At 40.9% G+C, this 15113-nt stretch overlaps 1 long non-coding RNA gene across 1 annotated transcript; it reads left to right on the top strand.

The window, feature by feature from the left end:
- Window positions 1–1437: 1437 nt before the first annotated feature.
- Window positions 1438–5651, top strand: LOC147379393 (uncharacterized). Its single transcript, XR_015160696.1, has 2 exons — window positions 1438–3073; window positions 4189–5651. It is a non-coding gene; the product is annotated as an uncharacterized LOC147379393 (long non-coding RNA).
- Window positions 5652–15113: the final 9462 nt, after the last annotated feature.

Here is a 15113-nt window from a genome sequence, read left to right as displayed (position 1 = left end):
CACCTGACTGGTGAACCAGTTCATTTCTTTGGATGTTAGTATTTCTGTGTGCCGTTTGTGTTTTGTCTTGAATTTCGATCTTTAAAAATGGGAATGTTTAAACCATCCTTAAAGAAAGCCGTCTAAATCACGTTTTAAGGGGTCTGAGGACAGCTATGAACCCAGGGCTGAGAGGAAGATGATATTTATTGTAACAATGTGTGGCCACAACACCTATCAGGATCTCCACAGAGGGGCTGGGCAGGTTGTCTCGGGACCCTGTGCACCAGGTGCTGCTGCCCTTGCTGTGTTAATTATGTCATTGATGGTCTCCTGTGTCATGGGTACATGCAAAACTCCAAGACCAAGCTTGAGGGTTTATTTAGGATTTTCTATTTAGGTTTAGGTTTTTAAAGTCCATTAGGTTTTTAAGTTTTTAAGTTTCATTTTGTTTGGTACTATTTCTTCATTGATAGCCAAATCAGTTTTGTGATACTTAAAACTTTTACTGATGTCAAATGGAGGAAAGGAACAAGGAAAAAACCTGTCTGTTCTTGTCCAAGAGTGGGACATTCCAAGGAAGAAGAGAAAGTTTCCATTTGGCTCTTAAAATCACCAAAAGCTATAAATAGAAATATAATTGTCTTTTCCATAAATATATGAAAGGCTCTAGCCATCTAAACAGATGACTTACTTGCCAGAAACCCAATTTTAATCCAGTCTCTTTTGTAACTGGTGGGTTTTACATTGTTGTACCCAGTTCATGGCTAAAATTTTGGAATGGGAACTATGAGGTCCCTGTGTCTGTACATGTGTTATGGTTGCATTCCCAATAATAATTTGTCAACTCTATTTAATTAGCTTAAAGAAAATTAAGTGCTTATATAAATACTCAAGCTAAAAGAAACTGGCCACAATAAGTTTGAGGTTCATGTGATCTAGGAAATATTCAGTATTAATATCTAGTGTTAGCATAGGCTTGTTGGTTTGATACGGATGTGCATTTAGTCATCAACATTAAGTAAAATACTTTTAATGTACCTAGGCTTATTAGAAATCAAACACAACCTTATTATTCCTGTTACAAAAGCTTTTAATTAAAATAGAGGTAAATGAAGAGTTTTGGATAAACTCCGTGGGAATAATGGTTTGGGAATATCTATCAAAAAGAGTCTCTCCAGATTTTCATAACTTGAAACTAAACTAAGTTCTAAAATAAGATTAAACATAATTGAAAAAATAAATCTTAAAAGTGGCACAAAACCTGAATTTGTTCTCTTAAGAGGACAGAGGTTTCTTAAAATATTGAACTGCTTTTGTATATGTGCTGCCGAAGCGAGCACATTGAACTGCTTTTGGTAATAGATTGTGAGTTTCTTTAAATGATCTGTATTTGCCGTTGAGATCTTTTATCACTGGTTAAAACTTTTTAATATTTTTGACAAGCTTCCCAAAGATCAAGTTCTAAGTGGAGTTCATTTGACCTCTGGCTAACTTTGGGAGTTCCTGGAGGGTCCCTGGAACATCTCAAATTGCTTTCTCTCTCAGAGAAGAATATTAAACTAAGTGAGCTTATTTGGTTGAGTTGTTTAATTGCATAGGAGGCATTGTCAAATGAGTGGTGATAAAACTTCTCAGATTGTATTACATGGATAATTTTTTTTTTCTCTTTGGCTGTGCTGGGTCTTCATTGCTGTGCACGGGCTTTCTCTAGTTGCATCAAGTGGGGGCTGTTCTTTGTGGTGCATGGGCTTCTCATTGTGGTGGCTGGTCTTATTGCAGGCTCTAGACCATGCAGGTTCTGTTGTTGTGACTCACACTCAGTACTTGCAGCTCGAAGTTGTGGCACACAGGTTTAGTTGCCCCCCTGGCATGTGAAATCTTCCCAAAAGGGATCCAGCCCACATCCCCTGCATTGGCAGGCAGATTCTTAACCACTGAACCACCAGGGGAGTCTGGGTAAATGTTATTAATACACACATTCTAGAAATTTATATGGAACTTCTAAAATTCTGGTATATCCTGGAAATGGTATAAGTCATTAATTATCTTAAATTGTTTGTCATGGCAGTAATCCAGTTTCTGTCCAATTACATTGTAATCTCCATTGGTTGGTGCCAAAGCAAAAAGGGCATCCTTTTAATAGATCAATTGCTAGCTTTGGTTTTACAGTAGCTTTCAAATGACTATAGCTATTTTGTGAAGAAACAGGGAAGAATGGTGAAATCCTTTATGTGCAAGCATTTATACAATTATCAGAGAAAAGAAGGGAATGAAAATGATGATCTGTTGCTTCAGACCTTAACTTCTCTGGCCGTTAAGCCAATATATCCACCCCTTCTCTCAGTTCTGCTCCTATCCAGTTCCAGTTCCTGACACAGAGGAGTAGGACTTCCCCTCCTTATAGAGGTCAATTAGAAAATTCTGTGTTAGTTTCTGAGTCACTGGGACTTGGTCTGATATCGCCATCTAAGACCCGACAGGGCACCCAATTTGGGCCAAGAGCCACTTTCCAGACCTGGCAATTTCCCTTGCACCAATATCTCTTATGGGGCCTAAAAGCAAACAACTAGCCAGCTGGGTTTATCTTTAGTTGGAAATACTGCAACCCTCCTTATACGTATCTTCTACACCTGAAGCCCACTTGGCAGAACCCACAGCTGACCCAAATTAGAACCCCAGTGAGGGAAGAATGCCCTTATTCAAGCATTACTTATTAGTGCATCTTGGCAGGGCTCTGAAAACGAAAACCAGAGCAAGAGTTTGAACAAAATTCAAGAAATTCTGCAAAACAAATGAAGACCTTTCTGAATTTTTGGAAGGAACTTATCAGGGCTACAGATGTCATACTGACGCAGGTCCCAAGGCCCCTGAAAATGTTAGAGTGGGAAATTTGACCTTTTTGGGCAAAATGCCTCAGGTATCAAGAACAAGTTGCAGAAATTAGATGGTACCTTTAGAATGAACCCTTCTCAATTGGTAGATGTTGCTTTTAAAAGTATTCAACAGAAAACAATAGAAGAAAGAAGAAGCAAGATGAAATGCCAAGTTTTTGGCAGCGGCACTGGATTCCCAGAGGCAAGGAACTGAAGAGGTAAGTGTTGAGGAAGGAACAATGTCTTACTGTAAGGAGGAGGAACAGAGGAAAACAGATTGCCCTCAGCTAAAGCAGAAGGCAACAATAAAAGACTTGAGCATCTTATGCAGGAGAAAGTGAGGAACCCTCTGAATGAAGAGGCCCAGGGCCTCCTTTGGGCTTGAGGTGCCTAATTCCCCACAGGAGCCCAGGGTAAATTGGACAGTGGGGAACAAGCTGATTAATGGATAGACCTCACCCTGAAGTTTTTCACTGGAATATCTTGACATCAGAGTTCCACCAGAACGCGTTAAGCCTATAGCTGGAGCTCATGAAAATCCCCAAAAAGGAGACAAGAGCCCTCTTCCCCCAGGGTCTTAAAAATAACCTAAAGACTGCTGTCAGACCTCCCCAGACACAACACAGAGGAACCTGTCCCGCCAAGGACTGAAAACTAGACTTTACTAAGATGCCTTGGATCGCAAGAAACTTCAGACAACCCGTTAGTGTTTGTGTGGGCACATTTTTAGAATGAGTGAAAGCATACCCCCCCGGACAAAAAAATCTCTGAGGTGGTTAAAGCCCTCTTAGGGAAACTATCCACTGATTTAGATTAAGGCGTTAAAGCTACATTCAACCTGAAAAGCACAATCAACAGAAAAAGAAACTAAGGAAATGAGCCATACATTAAAAAGAGATGTCTCTAAATATATCAAGAGACTGATTTAACTTGGGATAAGGCCTTGCCAGTTGCTCTGCTATGAATCAATGGCTACCAGAAGCAGGCTTAAATTAAGGCCTATTAAAATATTGTATGGTAGGAAATTCCCTGGTGGTCCAGTGGTTAGGACTCTGTGTTTCTACTACAGCGGGGCCTAGGCTCTATTCCTGTGTTGGGGAACTAAGACCCTGCAAGCCACATGGCATGGCTAAAATAAGATAAATAATAGAATAATTAATAAAGTAATAAAGTAAAATAAAATAATAAAATAAAATATTGTATGGTAAGCCATTCAAGGTGTCTGCCCAGGCAGGAGAATCTATAAATGCTAAAAAACCTAGCAGTTGCCAGTTAAAAGTTTGAACACTACACTCAGCTCTGTTCATGGGTAAGCTAAAATAACTTTGTTTAGTTCACAGGTGCCGAAGCCCACCTGAGAATGACTGCAAGGAGGAAGAAATTAGCACATCCCTTCAGAGGCTAATGGGAAACAGGAAGTGTTTGACTTTACTCTCTCCCCTTTTAGTGTAAAAGAAGCATGAATTCCAACTTGGGCAAGATTATTCTCTAGGGGCATGAGTCCACCATCTCCTTGGTTTGCTGACTTTTCTAATGAGTCACTGTTTCTTCCCCCACAGCTTTCCTCTAATTTATTAGCCTGTAGTGCAGAGAGCAGTAAAAGCTTGGGCTCATTAACAGTACTTCCATATTTCAGATATCTGCTTCCAAAAAGCATAGAAGTTCTGAAGGTTTTGTCTTTAAGTGGAAGCCCTTTGAGAAACATGAGGTGGTCTGCCAAAATGAAAAAGCCATTATGGAAGTTATGATCATTTTGGTGTCTGTCACCACTAACTAGGGCTTCCCAGGTGGCTCAGTGGTAAAGAATCTGCCTGCCGATGCAGGAGATGCATGAGACATGGGTTCTATCCCTGGGTCAGAAAGATCCCCTGGAGAAGGAAATGGCAACTCATCCAGTATTCTTCCCTCGGAAATTCCATGGACTAAGGAGCCTGTGGGCTACAGTCCAGGTGGTCTCAGTCAGGCATGGCTGAGTGACTGACCCTGCACGCACACCACTAAGCCCAGGCGTTTGTTTTACATTTCAGATCCCTGGAAAGGACAGGCTTGAAGTGGTGGTGAGGGTGTAGGTTGAAAGTTCAAAGGCTACTGAGGTTACAGTGAGTAGCAAAGCAGAGTACCTCCACTTCAATTACAAAGTTCAAGAAGGCAAGAAGCCCCCTGAAGATGGAATTGAAACAGCAGATGCCTCAGAGCTCTGACTGCTGACATGCTGAAAACATGAAGAGACTCCGTTTTCTGTCTGGATTGCTGTGGAGCAGACACTCTCGGTTTATACCCTCCAGGGGAGATGGAGAGATGCTTTCTGTAAATAAGAATGAGTGACTTGAAGGTGATCTATTTAAATAGTCAGCTTGGGTTGTCCTTACCTCTAAGGAAAACAAGCAGCCCCATACAGCTGAGTGTCTTTTGGTGTTATTAAGGAGAATGACACCAGGGCTGTGAAGTTAGTCACTGACTTTACATCTATATGTACCTGTTTTATCTTGTTTTGCAAATACTGTTTGGCTTTTTGTTTGTTTGTTTTTTAATAAATCAAAGATCTGTGGCAACCCTGCATCAAGCCAGTAATTTTTCTAGCAGCATTTGCTTCCTTCCTGACTTTGTCACATTTTGGTAATTCTTGCAGTATTTCAAACCTTTTCATTATTTGTTATGGTGATCTGCGATGTTACTATTGTAACACCTATCCACTGATGTTACTACTGTAATTGTTTGGGGGCACCACAAACTGTACCCATGTCAGATGACAAACTTAATCAATAAATATTTGTGTTCTGACTGCTCCACCAACAAGCCTTTCTCCATCTCTCTCCCTCTACTAGGGCCTTCCTATTCCCTGAGGCACAATAATACTGAGATCAGGCCAATTGGAACCCTTTAATGGCATCCAGGTGTTCAAGTGAAAGTCACACATCTCTCACTTTAAGTCAAAAACTAAAAATGATTAAGTTTAATGATTAAGCTTATTGAGGAAGGCATGTCAAATGCTGAGACAGGTCAAAAGCTGGGCCTCTTGCACCAGTTAACCAAATTGTAAATGCAAAGGAAAAGTTCTTGAAGGGAATTAAAAGTGCTACTCCAGTGAACACATGAATGATTAGAAAGCAAAATAGCCTTATTGCTTAGATGAAGAAAGTAATAGTGGTTTGGACAGAAGATCAAGCCAGCCACAAAATTGCCTTAAACCAAAGCCTAATCCAGAGCAAAGCTGTGCTGCTGCTGCTAAGTTGCTTCAGTCGTGTGCGACTCTGTGCGACCCCACAGACTGCAGCCCACCAGGCTCCGCCGTCCCTGGGATTCTCCAGGCAAGAACACTGGAGTGGGTTGCCATTTCCTTCTCCAATGCATGAAAGTGAAAAGTGAAAGTGAAGTTGCTGAGTAAGTGTCCGACTCTTCGTGACCCCATGAACTGCAGCCTACCAGGCTCCTCCGTCCACGGGATTTTCCAGTCAAGAGTACTGGAATGGGTTGCCATTGCCTTCTCTGAGAGCAAGGCTGTAGTTCTCTTCAATTCTTTGAAGGCTGAGCGATCAGGAAGCTGTAGAAGAAAATCTAACAGAGGTTGGTTAATTAGCTTTAAGGAAAGAAGCCATTTCCACATCATGAAAGTTCAGGATGAAGCAACAGGTGCTGAATGGAGGAGGCTACACTACACAACAGCCTTGTATACAAAAGCGATGCCATCTAAGACTTTCATAGCTTGAGAGGAGAAGTCAATGCCTGGCTTCAAAGCTTCAAAGGACAGGCTGATTCTTCTTGTTAGGGGCTTATGCAGCTGGTGATTTTAAATTGAATCCAGCACTCCTTACCATTCTGAAAATCCTAGGCCCTTAAGAATTGTGCTAAATTTACTCTGATTCTGCCTCTGCCCATAAATGGAACAGTAAAGCCTAGATGACAGCACATTTGTTAACATGATTTACTGAATATTTTAAGCCTGCTGTTGAGACTTACTGCTCAGGAAAAAAGAAAAAAAAGACCCCTTTCAAAATATTACTGCTCACTGACACTACACCTGGTCACCCATGAGCTCTGGTGGAGAGGTTGTTGCTTAGTTGGTAAGTCATGTCTCTTTGCAACCCCATGGACAATAGCACGCCAGGCTCCTCTGTCCTCCACTGTCTCCCAGAGTTTGGTCAAATTCATGTCTATTGAGTCAGTGATGCTATCTGACCATCTCATCCTCTTCTGTCCCCTATTGAGACTAATTGATGCCTGCAAACAGAACATCCATTCTGCAGCCCATGAATCAAGGAGTAATTTTGACTTATTATTAATAGTTAATAATACATTTTATAATGCTATAGCTGTCATAGGTAGTGATTGCTCTGATGGATCTGAGGAAAGCTAATTGAAAACCTTCTAGAAAGGAATCATCATTTTAAATGCCATTAAGAACTATTCATGATTCATGGGAAGAGGTCAAAATATCAACATCAGCAGGAGTTTGGAAAAAGTTTATTCCAACCCTCATGGATGACTTTGATGGGTTCAAGACTACAGGGGAGGAAGTAATGCAGATGTGGAAATAGCAAGAGAACTAAAATTGGAAGTGGAGCATGAAGATGTGACCGAATTGCTGCAAGCTCATGATAAAACTATTTGTTTTGTATTTTGGCTGCACTAGGTCTTCGTGCTTGAGGACATCTCTAGTTGAGGTGCACAGGCTTAGTTGCCCCATGGTATGTGGAATCTCTTAGTTCCCCGACTAGGAATGGAACCCACAACCCCTGCATTGGAAGGTGGATTCTTAACCACTGGAGCCCCAGGGAAGTCCCTGACAAAATTTTAATGGATGAGGAGTTGCTTTTTAGGGATGAGCAAAGAAAGTGATTTCTTGATATGGAATATACTCCTGGTGAGCATACTATGAAGATTATAGAAATGACAACAAAGGTTTTAGAATATTACATAAACTAAGTTAATAAAGAGGCAGCAGGGTGTGAGAGGATTGACTAATTTTGAAAGAAGGTCTACTGTGGGTAAAGGTTACTGAACAGCATTGCATGTAACAGAGAAATGGTTCATGACAGGAAGAGTCAATTAATGCATCAAACTTCATTGTCTCTTATTTTGAGAAATTGCCAGACACCACCCCAGCCTTCCCTGGTGGCTCAGGCAGTAAAGAATCTGCCTGTAATGTGGGAGGCCTGGGTTAAATCCCTGGGTCGGGAAGATCCCCTGGAGGAGGAAATGGCAACCCACTCCAGTATTCTTGCCTGGAGAATCCCATGGACAGAAAAGCCTGGTGGGCTACAGTCCATGGAATCACAAAGAGTCAAATACAACTGAGTGACTAACACATAGCTGTGCCTTTAGCAACCACCACCCAGATCAGTCAACAGCCGTCAACATCAAGGCAAGACGCTTCACCAGCAAAAAGATTAAAACTTGCAGAAGGCTCAATGAAGGTTAGCACTTTTTTAGCAATAAAGTATTTTTTAATGAATTGTTTGTACATTGATTTTTTTTAGACATAATGCTACTGCACACTCAATATACTGCAGTATAGTGTAAACATAGCTGTTTATATGTATTGGGAAACCAAAAATTCTTGAGACTCACATTATTGCAATATTTTGTTTTGGTGCGGTGGTCTGGAATCAAACATGCAATATCTCTGAGCTATGCCTGTATATCTGCATGCCAAAGTTTCAATATTAATATTTCACCTATACAACTCCTTAACTCCACAAGTACTAATATTTGAAAGGATTTGTGAGTAGGTAGGCTAGGTGGAGGTAATGAAGATAATGGCAACGTCCTTCAAAGAGTCCTTGACACAACATACCCTGGACCCTGCAGCAGGCCACCGCCAACCCACGTCTCCACTGGAGACTCCTACACGCTCACAGTTGGTGGGTCATCTGCTTGGCAGCTTATGCCACACCCAGGATTGCAGCACCCAGAGCCCCTGCCCCTGCGGGTCATAGTGGAGAGTTCTGACAAAACACAGTCCTCTAGAGAAGGCAATGGCAAACTACTTCAGTATTCTTACCTTGAGAACCCCATGAACAGTATGAAAAGGGGAAAAGATAGAACACTGAAAGATGAACTCCCCAGGTCAGTAGGTGCCCCATATGCTACTGGAGAAGGATGGAGAAATAACACCAGAAAGAATGAAGAGACGGAGCCAAAGCCAAAACAACGCCCAGCTGTGGATGCGACTGGTGATGGAAGTAAAGTCTGATGCTGTAAAGAACAATATTGCATAGAAACCTGGAATGTTAGATCCAGGAATCAAGGTAGATTGGAGGTGGTCAAACATGAGACAGCAGGTGTGAACATCGTCCTTTTAGGAATCAGTGAACTAATATGGACTGGAATGGGTGAATTTAACACAGATGACCATTATATCTACTACTGTGGGCAAGAATCCCTTAGAAGAAATGGAGTAGCCCTTGTAGTCAACAAAAGAGTCCAAAATGCAGTACTTGGATGCAATCTCAAAAATGACAGAATGATCTCTGTTTGTTTCCAAGGCAAACCATTCAATATCACAGTATTTCAAGTCTATGCCCCAACCACTAATGCTGAAAAGCTAAAGTTGAATGCTTCTGTGAAGACCTACAAGACTTTCTAGAAGTAACACCCAAAAAAGATGTCCTTTTCATTATAGGGGACTAGAATGCAAAAGTAGGAAGTCAAGAGATATCTGGAGTAACAGGTAAATTTGGTCTTAGTGTACAAAATGAAGCAGGGCAAAAGCTAACAGAGTTTTGCCAAGAGAACGCACTGGTCATAGCAAACACCCTCTTCCAACAACACAAGAGAAGACTCTACACATAGACATCACCAGATGGTCAATACCGAAATCACGTTGATTATATTCTTTGCAGCCAAAGATAGAGAAGCTCTATACAGTCAGCAAAAACAAGACTGGGAGCTGACTGTGGCTCAGATCATGAACTCCTTATTGCCAAATTCACACTGAAATTGAAGAAAGTAGGGAAAACCACTAGACCATTTAGGTATGACCTAAACCAAGTCCCTTATGATTATACAGTGGAAGTAACAAATAGATTCAAGGGATTATATCTAATAAACAGAGTGCCTGAAAAACTATGGACAGAGGTTCATGACATTGTACAGGAGGCAGTGATCAAGACAATCCCAAGAAAAGAAATGCAAAAAGGCAAAATGATTGTCTGAGGAGGGCTTACAAATAGCTGAGAAAAGAAGAGAAGTGAAAGGCAAAGGAGAAAAGGAAAGATACATCCATTTGAATACAGAGTTCCAAAGAATAGCAAGGAGAGATAAGAAAGCCTTCCTCAGTGATCAATGCAAAGAAATAGAGGAAAACGATATAATGGGAAAAACTGGAGATCTCAAGAAAATTAAAGATACCAAGGGAATATTTCATGCAAAGGTGGGCACAATAAAGGACAGAAATGGTATGGACCTAACAGAAGCAGAAGATATTAAGAAGAGGTGGCAAGAATACACAGAAGAGCTATACGAAAAAAATCTCCATGACCCAGATAACCACAATGGTGTGATCACTCACCTAGAGCCAGACATCCTGGAATGTGAAGTCAAACGGACCTTAGGAAGCATCACTACAAGCAAAGCTAGTGGAGGTGATAGAATTCCAGTTGAGCTATTTCAAATCCTAAAAGATAATGCTGTAAAAGTGCTGCACTCAATATGCCAGCAAATTTGGAAAACTCAGCAGAGGCCACAGGGCTGGAAAAGGTCAGTTTCATTCCAATGCCAAAGAAATGCAATGCCAAAGAATGTTCAAACTAACACACAGTTGCACTCATCTCACACACTAGCAAAGTAATTCTCAAGAGTCTCCAAGCCAGGGTTCAACAGTATATGAACCGTGAACTTCCAGATATTCAAGCTGGATTTAGAAAAGGCAGAGAAATCAGAGATCAAATTGCCAACATCCATTGGATCATCAAAAAAGCAAGAGAGTTCCAGAAAACATCTACTTCTTTTTTATTGATTATGCCAAAGCCTTTGACTGTGTAGATCACAACAAATTATGGATAATTCTTAAAGAGATGGGAATATCAGACCACCTTACCTGCCTCCTGAGGAATCTGTATGCAGGTCAAGAAGCAGCAGTTAAAACTGGGCATGGAACAACAGACTGGTTCCAAATAGGAAAAGGAGTATGTCAAGGCTATATATTGTCACCCTGCTTAATGAGTATATTATGCAAAATGCTGGGCTGGATGAAGAACAAACTGGATCAAGATTGCCAGAAGAAATATCAATAACCTCAGATATGCAAATGACACCACCCTTATGGCAGAAAGTGAAGACGAACTAAAGAGCCTCTTGATTAAAGGAAAAGAGAGTGAAAAAGTTGGCTTAAAACTCAACATTCAGAAAACTAAGATCATGGCATCTGGTCTCATCACTTCATGGGAAATAGATGGGGAAACAGTGGAAACCGTGTCAGACTTTATATTTTGGGGCTCCAAAATCACTGCAGATGGTGACTGCAGCCATGAAATTAAAAGACGCTTGCTCCTTGGAAGAAAAGCTGTGACCAACCTAGACAGCATATTAAAAAACAGAGACATTACTTTGCCAACAAAAGTTCATCTAGTCAAAGCTATGGTTTTTCCAGTGGTCATGTATAGATGTGAGAGCTGAACTATAAAGAAAGCTGAGTGCTGAAGAATTGATGCTTTTGAACTGTGGTGTTGGAGAAGACTCTTGAGAGTCCCTTGGACTGCAAGGAGATCCAACCAGTCCATCCTAAAGGAGATCAGTCCTGAATATTCATTGGAAGGACTGATGCTGAAACTGAAGCTCCAGTACTTTGGCCACGTGATGCAAAGAACTGACTCATTAGAAAAAAATCTTGATGCTGGGAAGGATTGAAGGCAGAAGGACAAGGGGACGACAAAGGATGAGATGGTTGGATGGCATCACTGACTCAATGAACATGAGTTTGAGCAAGCTCTGGGAGGACAGGGAAGCCTGGCGTGCTACAGTTCATGGGGTTGCAAAGAGTCGGACACGACTAAGCAACTGAACTGAGGCTATTATTTATTATGAAATTATTCAGAATAGAAAGACCTGTAAACAATAATGAAATGAACCTCCTGTAACTACTTCTCTTAAGAAAAAAGCATTGCAAATGGATTTGAAGCTTTCTGTGTATCTCCTCTCCAAATGTAATTCATTCTCTACTTTACACAAGTAGCTATCCTGAATTTGGTAATTATGATTCAAATGCATTTCTACACATTTACTACATATATATAAAACCATACTATTGTTTTGTACTGTATATATTTAAACTTTACATAATAATATTGTAATGAATGCTGTAATATTGCATGAATATTCATGCTGTGATATTGCATGAATATTTTAGGTGTTATGTGTGAGACATCTATCTTGATGTATTTATCGCTAGTCAATTTTCAGTGCTGTATATTACTCCCTTGCATATCATTTCAATTTTTTACCTTTCTTCTGGATGATGGTTGTTTCTTGTCTTTGTGGTGACAAAACATATGAAAATATTGAGTTTTTGTGTACAAAATTTTTGGCTGATGATTCTCAAAGTATGGTCAAACAGACCCCTCATGGGCCCAAGACTCTGTCAGGCAATCCATGAGGTCAAAACCATTTTCATAATAATACAGAGACATGCTTACTTTTTCCATTGTGTTGAGATTTGCACAACTGGTATAAAAGCAAGGCAGGCAAAACAACCGGTGTCTTACACAAACCAAGGTGGCACCACCAGTGGTCATTATATTCTTTACTACTTCACTAGGGGTTTAAAAACATTACTTAAGAATATTACTTTCTTAAATGTCAACTCGATAAAGGACAGAAATGGTATGGACCTAACAGAAGCAGAAGATATTAAGAAGAGATGGCAAGAATACACAGAAGAACTGTACAAAAAAGATCTTCACGACCCAGATAATCATGATGGTGTGATCACTGACCTAGATCCAGACATCTTGGAATGTGAAGTCAAGTGGGCCTTAGAAAGCATCACTACAAACAAAGCTAGTGGAGGTGATGGAATTCCAGTTGAGTTATTCCAAATCCTGAAAGATGATGCCGTGAAAGTGCTGCACTCAATATGCCAGCAAATTTGGAAAACTCAGTAGTGGCCACAGGACTGGAAAAGGTCAGTTTTCATTCCAATCCCATAGAAAGGCAATGCCAAAGAATGCTCAAACTACTGCACAATCGCACTCATCTCACACGCTAGTAAAGTAAAGCTCAAAATTCTCCAAGCCAGGCTTCAGCAATATGTGAACCATGAACTTCCTGATGTTCAAGCTGGTTTTAGAAAAGGCAGAGGAACCAGAGATCAAATTGCCAACATCTGCTGGATCATAGAAAAAGCAAGAGAGTTCCAGAAAAACATCTATTTCTGCTTTATTGACTATGCCAAAGCCTTTGACTGTGTGGATCGCAATAAACTGTGGAAAATTCTGACAGAGATGGGAATACCAGACCACCTGATCTGCCTCTTGAGAAATTTGTATGCAGGTCAGGAAGCAACAGTTAGAACTGGACATGGAACAACAGACTGGTTCCAAATAGGAAAAGGAGTACGTCAAGGCTGTATATTGTCACCATGCTTATTTAACTTATATGCAGAGTACATCATGAGAAAGGCTGGACTGGGAGAAACACAAGCTGGAATTAAGATTGCCAGGAGAAATATCAATAACCTCAGATATGCAGATGACACCACCCTTATGGCAGAAAGTGAAGAGGAACTCAAAAGCCTCTTGATGAAAGTGAAAGTGGAGAGTGAAAAAGTTGGCATAAAGCTCAACATTCAGAAAACGAAGATCATGGCATCCGGTCCCATCACTTCTTGGGAAATAGATGGGGAAACAGTGGAAACAGTGTCAGACTTCATTTTTCTGGGCTCCAAAATCACTGCAGATGGTGACTGCAGCCGTGAAATTTAAAAACGCTTACTCCTTGGAAGGAAAGTTATGACCAACCTAGATAGCATATTCAAAAGCAGAGACATTACTTTGCCAACAAAAGTTCATCTAGTCAAGGCTGTGGTTTTTCCTGTGGTCATGTATGGATGTGAGAGTTGGACTGTGAAGAAGGCTGAGTGCCGAAGAATTGATGCTTTTGAACTGTGGTGTTGGAGAAGACTTGAGAGTCCCTTGGACTGCAAGGAGATCCAACCAGTCCATTCTGAAGGAGATCAGCCCTGGGATTTCTTTGGAAGGAATGATGCTAAAGCTGAAACTCCAGTACTTTGGCCACCTCACGCGAAGAGTTGACTCATTGGAAAAGATTCTGATGCTGGGAGGGATTGGGGGCAGGAGGAGAAGGGGACGACAGAGGATGAGATGGCTGGATGGCATCACTGACTCGATGGACGTGAGTCTGAGTGAACTCCGGGAGTTGGTGATGGACAGGGAGGCCTGGTGTGCTGCGATTCATGGGGTCGCAAAGAGTCGGACACGACTGAGCGACTGATCTGATCTGATCTGAAACGTCAACTGTTTCATCCTCATCTATTTAATGTTCTGTGTGTCACAATGGAAAGTAAGCACAAAGTACTGTGTTGTGTGCCCGAGTGCAGTAGTGTCTCAAGGAAAAGCGCTTGTGCAATTGTTCGAGTTGCAAGCTGAACAAGAATTTTTCTTCGTGGAATATTTTTATTTGAAAGAATAACTGGCAGACAAACCATGATTATTTCAGTCTTGGGTGTTTGACAGACATTTTATCAAAAATTGATGATGTGAGTTTTGAATCAAATATTCAGATTCTTGAAAACTTGAATCCAGTTATAACCTTAGCAACTTCTCAGTATTTCAAGATTTCTCTGAAGAAATGGGTGGTGATTTTTTTATACTGTATAATGTAATTAAATATATCAACACTTGAAAAATCTGTGTAACTTGGTAATCCAATATTTTCTAAATGACCAATATGAAATGTTCCAAAATGACCCATGGGTTTAAAAAAAAAAAAAGTCCCTTCAAAGCACAAGATAGACCATAAGATTTTTTTAATTACTTATTGATTTATTTTGGCTGCACTGGTTCTTGCTTCGTGTGGGCTTTCTCTAGTTGCAACGAGGAGGGGCCACTCTCTAGTTGCACTGTGCCGACTTCTCACTGCAGTGCTTCTCTTGTATTGGGCTGTGGGCTCAGCAGTTGTGGCACATGGGCTTAGTTGCCCCGAAGCCTGTGGCATCTTTCCAGACCAGGGATCAAGCTCATGTCCCCTGCATTGGCAGGCAGATTGTTAACCACTGGACCACCAGGGAAGTCCTAGGCCATA

The sequence above is a fragment of the Bos grunniens genome, chromosome 1 (genome assembly GCF_055505025.1).
Source record: "Bos grunniens cultivar Pamir isolate PY7600 chromosome 1, Bosgru_T2T1.0, whole genome shotgun sequence".
NCBI classification, from domain to species: domain Eukaryota; kingdom Metazoa; phylum Chordata; class Mammalia; order Artiodactyla; family Bovidae; genus Bos; species Bos grunniens.
Note: the sequence above shows the minus strand (reverse complement) of the source record. Positions and strands in the feature narration are given on the sequence as shown.